Raw genomic sequence first — 5654 nt, 5'->3', positions numbered from 1 at the left:
GATGTGACCACGGAGGGCTCCAGGGACGGCCCCCACATGACTGACCATGAAGGGCTCCAGATATCCCGACAAGACTGACCATGGAGGGCTCCAGGGACGGTCCCCACATGACTGACCATGAGGGCTCTAAGTAAAATTCAAGTGAGACTGAACCCTTAGCAGTCCATGGTGATCACAGTTGAGGCCAGCCACTGAGGAATTTGAGGGTGGGCACAGTAAAAGTGACCATGAAGGACTCAGGAGGATTTGCAGGTGGTCGGAGGGAGCTCATATGCTAAGAACTGGAGGGTGAGAAGCAAAAGACTGGCCATTGAAGGCTCATGGTTCAGAGCAGAATCACCACCAAGGACTGAACTGCAGAGTTCCAGAACTTCAAGGGACTTGACCAGCTAGTAAACCCCGAACTTAATCAGAATCTTCACTAGAATGTGCTGGGCTTGAAGACTTCCAGGAAGGGAAAAATCAACATCTCAATACACCCTGTTCCACTTCTAGATAGAGCTTTTTTTTTTTTTTTTTTTTTTGGTGAGTCAATTGGGGTTAAGTGACTTGCCCAGGATCACACAGCCAGTAAGTGTTATATGTCTGAGGTCGGATTTGAACTCAGGTCCTCCTGACTGCAGGGCCGGTGCTCTATCCACTGTGCCACCTAGCTGCCCCTTACAGCTCCTCTTGAGGAAGTGTTGGTGATCTCAAGCCTAAATTGTCCTCTTTGCTTGTTCTGTCCATTTGTTCCACTTTCTGACCTCTGGGTCCAAACTTCCCTTTGCCACATGACAGCCTTTGAAGAGAGCTGTCATATGACCCTGGGCCTTCTCTTCTTTAACCTAAACGTCTCTCATTCGTTCAACTAGTATTCGTCTAGCATGGATTTGAGGGTTATTAAAAATGAGTCTGGCCACTGAGAACTCCAGTACTAACTAGAAGACCAGCACTTGTGAGCTTGAGGGCCCTCACAGCAGGACCATGCTGAAATCTGGGGGTGACAGCTTCCGTGATACCAGAAATAAAGGAAATAGGACTAATGAAGAAGAAACATTGAGACTCAAGGGAAAGAACCCCAGAAATGAGCCTGGAGATAAATGAAGTCCAGGGAGGGTGGGAAACCTGGCACCAAAATAGAGAGAAGGTAGAAGAAATTGAGAACAAAGAGGAGTTGCGAAGATGGCAAGGGTGGGATCCTGAGAGCCCTGATGCCTTGACAGTGATCATGACCGAGCCAGCGAGGGAGCATTAGATACTTGGCGAGAAGATGGTTGTCAAGGAGGGTGGTTTTCTTCGAGGGTCAGAGGGTCAGAGGAACCTGAGGTTTCCAGACTGATACTGGGCCCAGTCTCCCCATGTCAGCTAGAGCCCAGGAACTCCCCAAACGTTCCATCCCACTAGGTCTTCCAGAGGTCATCCCACGCAGCTCTAGCAAAGGTCCAGTGAGGATGTGTGATTGTGGAGGGTCTGCACTGACAGCAGTTGTAGTTGTCCTGGCTCTTAGAGACAAAGTTGAGAGACCACCATTCTCAGGGAATGAGATAAGTGAGTTGGATGGCTCAGTGGGCCTGGGGGAGCTGGGCCCAAGAACTGGAGGGGGGTCCAATCTCCCTCTCTATGGAGGTTCTAAAGCATTGCCTTATGGACCTTTGAGGTGGGGGCAAGGAGATGGGGAATAAGACTTGGGCCCTGCTGGTGATGGGTGAGTGAGGGTGAGACTGAACATGGACACACTTACTCATTCAGCACACATTTTTATAATACAGTGTCTGTTGTGTGGTTTAGCAAGAGGGAAAGGGGACAGAGAAGGAAGAAGCAACTGGCCCTTGGGGCTCTCCCAGACATCAAGAGTAGGGCTAGGCGTTCAGTACCTATTAACCTACAGTGTTTGACCCCCCCCCCCGAATGGGGTACTGAGGGCAATAGGAGACTGTGCCCAGTGCCTTCAGGTGCTGGGCCAGGATGGCAATAGGGCAGATCTTCCCAAATCTCCTTCCTTCTGTACCTTTTTTTTCTCCCTCTCTCCTTCCCATCCTTCCTTCTTTATTTCCCTCCCTTCCCTCTCCCTGCCATTCTTACTTCCTCTTCCTTCTCTTTCCTTTCCCTTCCTTCCTTCCTTCCTTCTCATTAAACACTGAGTGATCAGCGCTGAGTAGAAGATAGGATTAAACAGGCTTCATCTTGTAAAAAAAGGAAGGAGGCCAGAAATGGTGTCCCTAGGTCCCTGACCAGCTCTAGCAAAGGATTGCTAAGCACCTGGTATTTAAAAGAGGGAGGGACCTTGAAGCGAGGAGGGGTGTGAGACCCAGGACGACTCCTTGGGGGAGGGGGCTATTTGAACGGAGCCTCGAAGGATTGGGACAGGTGGAGTTGGGAGTTGGGAGAAGAGCCTTCTAGGCTGGGAAATGCCAGGCCAAAGTGTTTTCTGCTTCTCCCCATTACCCCCCCCCCCTTCCTTTATGTCTCCTTCCACCACGTCTTTTATTCAGTCTCTATCTCACTCTCCCTAACAGCTCCCAGATCATTTCCACTTGGCTCCCAGATGGGTGCTCCTGGATTTCCCATTAAGCCCTCACACTCAGTTTTGGGGTCAGTGTTTATATCTGTCTCTCTCTTATCCTGACCTCTCCCTGTCTCTGGGTCTACTTCTGTACACTCTGTCTACAGTTCCTCTGTCTTCATGTTTCTGTCACTTTCCTTTGAGACCCACTTCTCCATGTCATCAATTAAGGAAACATTAAAAACCTCCTTTCTATTAAAACTGAAAATATTAAGAAATAATGTTTCTCCAGACTAAAGGCTTTCCCTCCTCACCAGTGTTTTGCTTCTGAACATCACTTCCCTTAATCTGCCCTCCCTTCTATCAGCCTCCTTCCCTTTTCTTTCCCCTTTCTCCTCCTACTTCCCTATAAAGATAGATTTCTTTTTTCTTTAGGCAATTGGGGTTAAGTGACTTGCCCAGGGTAACACACGGCTAGTGTTAAATGTTTGGTCCGAGGTCGGATTTGAACTCAGGTCCTCCTGACTTCAGAACCGGTGCTCTATCCACTGCACCACCTAGCTGCCCCAATAGACTTTATTTTAATCAACTGAATGTGTATGTTACTCCCTCTTTGAGCCATATTCCATGAGAGTAAAGTTCAAACAATGCTCTCCCTTCTTTCCCTCTACTGTAATAGGTCTTTGCACCTCTTCATGTGATATAATTTACCCTCTTCTGCCTCCCCCTTTCCTCTTCTCCCAGTACAATCCTTTTTTTAACCCCTTAATTAATTAATTAAATATATCATCACATCAAAGTCAACTTATACTCACACCCTCTGTCTATGTATACCCCTTCTAAATGCTGTAATAAAGATAAGTGAAATGGATGAATAGTTACAAAAACATAAATTGTCCAGATTAACAGAAAGAGGAAATAAAAGAAATAACCCCATTTCAGGGGGAAGAAAAACTTTCTAGACTTTTCCCTTTAGGAAAATCAAGTTAACAAGCATTTATTAAATTCCAACTATGTGCCAGGCACTTTGCTAAGTGCTGAGGATGCAAAAAAAGGCAGAAACAGACCCTGTCTTCAAGGAGCTCATATTCTGAATACAAACACGCTATCTACAGGACAACATGGCCATAATCACAGAGGAAAGGCCAAGAGTCAGGAGAACTGAGAGGCTTCTTACAAAAGATGGGCTTTCAGTTGGGATTTGAAAGAAAACAGGGAAGCCAAGAGGCAGAGATTAGGAGGGAGAGAAATTAGGAGAGAGTTCTTGGCATGGCAGGCGGCCAGTGGAAATGAATGGAATCTGATTTAAAAAGGCGGGGGGGGGGGGGACCTATTTGTACAAAACTATTTGTAGCAGCTCTTTTTGTGGTAGCTAAGAATTGTAAATCAAGGGGATGTCGATCAACCAGGGAATGGCTGAACAAGCTGTGGTATATGATTATGATGGAATATTATTGTGCTCTAAGAAATGATGAGCAGGCTGATTTCAGAAAAACTTTGAAAGACTCACATGAACTGATGCTGAGTGAAATGAACAGAACCAGGAGAACGTCGTACACAGTAACAGCAATATCATATGATGAAGAACTGTGAATGACTCAGCTCTTCTCAGCAACACAACGATCCAAGACAATCCCAAAGGATCCATCTCCACAGAAAGAACTGCCGGATGAAGCATTCGATTTCTTTCTTTCTTTGAATCTTGTATAAAATAACTAATATGGAGGGGGGAGGGAGGGAAGGATAGACTTTGGAACTCAGAACCTTTATTTTAAAGTTTAAAAATTGTTTTAATTTGTGACTGAGGGGAAATATGTTTCAAACACAAAATGCATGGAGTCTGGATAAAGGGAGCCAATGAGATCGCCAAGGGAAATGTTGGAGGGAGAAGAAAAGAGGGCTTAGGATTTAAGGGGTTAGAATATGGATTTTAAGTTCCTTAGGGGGCAGGAAATTGGTTGGCTCTTTGTTATGCCTAGTGCTTAGCACATTGTCTGACACATAGTAAGCACTTAATAATATGCTCATTGATTGCTCTTTCCTTTCGATTGTAAGCTCCTTGAGGACGGGAACTGTCCTTTGCCTCTTTTTGTATCCCCAGCGCTTAACACAGTGTCTGACACATAGAAGGCCCTTAATATTTATTGAGCAAACTGTGCTGTAAGATGAGCAAGCTGATTTCAGAAAAACCTGGAAAGACTTACAGGAACTGATGCAAAGTGAAGTGAGTAGAACCAGGAGAACATTGCACACAGTAACGGCAATATTGTACGATGATCAATTGTGAATGACTTAGCTATTCTCAGCAATACAGTGATCCCAGACAATTCCAAAGGATTCATGATGAAAAAATGCTGTCCGCCTCCAGAGAAAGAACTGATGTGGTCTGAATTCAGATTGAAGCATACTATTTTTCACTTTTTTTTTCTTGTGGCTTTTTTTTTTCCCTTTGAGTCTGTGTCTTCTTTCACAACGTGACTGATATGGTAATATGTTTTGCAAAATTGAACATGTATAACCTATATCAAATTGTTTATTGGCTCAGGGAGGGGAGGGAGCGAGAGTAGAAGTCAGAAGTCCATGACCAAAAAAGCAGCAAAAGCAAAGAACAGAAATGAAGCAGAGACCGGGAGGGGAAAAAGAGCGAAGGCCACGAACAGAAACGTGGCAAAGCAAAGAACAGAAATGAGGTCATTCTAGGAGTAAAGAACGCCGATTCAGAATTTGCTATCTAAGTCCCTACTTGGGATCAAAATTGAACAGCGCCGTGTGGGGAAAGATTGTATCGCCTCCTAGCATCCAATTAAGATGCCACTCCAGAAGCAAAAGTCCATTCAGAAAAGACAAAAGCCCTGTGAAGGAACCTATTGACCACCTTACTCCAGAGGAGACAGATGCTGGGACGGTGTTCTGTAGACAACCGGCAGCAAGAATTAGATGGAGAGATTTGGAGGAGGTTTTTTCTACTGTAGGAAAGGTCCGTGATGTAGAAATGATTTCTGATAGAAATTTCAGAAGATCCAAAGGAACTGCTCATGTAGTTGATGTTAGCTCAGTGCCACTAGCAATAGGATTAACTAGCCAGTGGATCTTCAGAGTGCCTATCATTGTACAGGCCCCATAGGCAGAAAAGAAGAGAGCAGCAGCCACAGGCAGAAAAGAAGAGAGC

The 5654-nt window shown here is 45.3% G+C and overlaps 1 pseudogene; it reads left to right on the top strand.

Moving 5' to 3' along the window:
* The window catches only part of LOC114041566, a 5815-nt pseudogene extending 167 nt beyond the window's left edge, over nt 1-5648 (top strand).
* The last annotated feature ends 6 nt before the right edge of the window (nt 5649-5654 follow it).

This window comes from Vombatus ursinus, unplaced genomic scaffold (genome assembly GCF_900497805.2).
Source record: "Vombatus ursinus unplaced genomic scaffold, bare-nosed wombat genome assembly UNPS02014175.1, whole genome shotgun sequence".
Taxonomy (NCBI): domain Eukaryota; kingdom Metazoa; phylum Chordata; class Mammalia; order Diprotodontia; family Vombatidae; genus Vombatus; species Vombatus ursinus.
This window is presented reverse-complemented; position numbering and strand designations above follow the sequence as displayed.